Raw genomic sequence first — 1044 nt, forward strand, 5'->3', positions numbered from 1 at the left:
CCGTATGGGGGTCCTTCTAGAAAGATCTGCTGGAAGAGGGAACAAAAGAATTAATGCTTTGCCAGTATGTATGTGGTGGAGACTGTGCAAGTGGCTTTGCGTCTATTTAATCCTTGCATCTTCTTTTTAGGAGTACTTATTGACTAGCCTCATTTTATAGCAAACAAAACAAAACAAAACCGAGGTTCGGAGAGAGGAAGTAACTCACCCAAGGTCCTGGTGTTAGTGAGTGGTCTAACCCTAACCCCAACCTGGGTAGCATGATGACTGAGCCAGGGCTCCCATATTCGTGGTTGGTAACATCAGCTGCTCTCAGTGTCATGGTCTCGGTCAAGTTAGGTGTGATCGCCTGGATGATATGTGAGTAGCTGGCAAAGTTATCAGCTACCCATTAATAGCCACTACTTCCTGAATCTTTTATTTAAAATGTTTTTTATAAGCTAGCCTTTAAAAAGTCAAACATTGAGCAACTATGCTAAAAGCACTGTCTTAGAGGGATACATGCAAGGCTAAGACGGCCTGTTATCCAAGGAGATGTATCTAAGGAATGGCCTCCCATTGTCAATAACCGTTGCATAGCGTTGGGTACCACTTTCCATTCCATGTGCATCAAGTATCCCTGGGAGCAGGACTGCTGGGCTTCACTGCATCTTGCAGACACTCCCACTAGCATGGGGCATGGGGCTTATGTTTTCTGGGGACCAAGGAGTGCCTTTTGCTCTTTGAAAGTTAGGGCAGTGTAGTACATAAGTACAGCCAGGCTTTCCTGGGGCTTTCCTCTGAGGAACACATTCCAGAACAGGCTTATTTGGACCATTAATCTTTCAGGGTTGATAAACATAAATTCATGACTCGAATAAAGCTGATAGTGTAAGTCAATCGCAGGCAAATAACTGAAAACTTACAAATTTTGTCACCAGGCTGTTAGAGACATTCTTATAAAGATGGTATATAGGACCTAAAATTCTAATCTTATTTTAAGATGTGCCTACACATATCTAGAAGTAAGCTAGACTGTGGAATCTCAGAGGGAATGTGGGGGAG

The sequence above is a fragment of the Myotis davidii genome, unplaced genomic scaffold (genome assembly GCF_000327345.1).
Source record: "Myotis davidii unplaced genomic scaffold, ASM32734v1 scaffold71, whole genome shotgun sequence".
Classification (NCBI taxonomy): Eukaryota; Metazoa; Chordata; class Mammalia; order Chiroptera; family Vespertilionidae; genus Myotis; species Myotis davidii.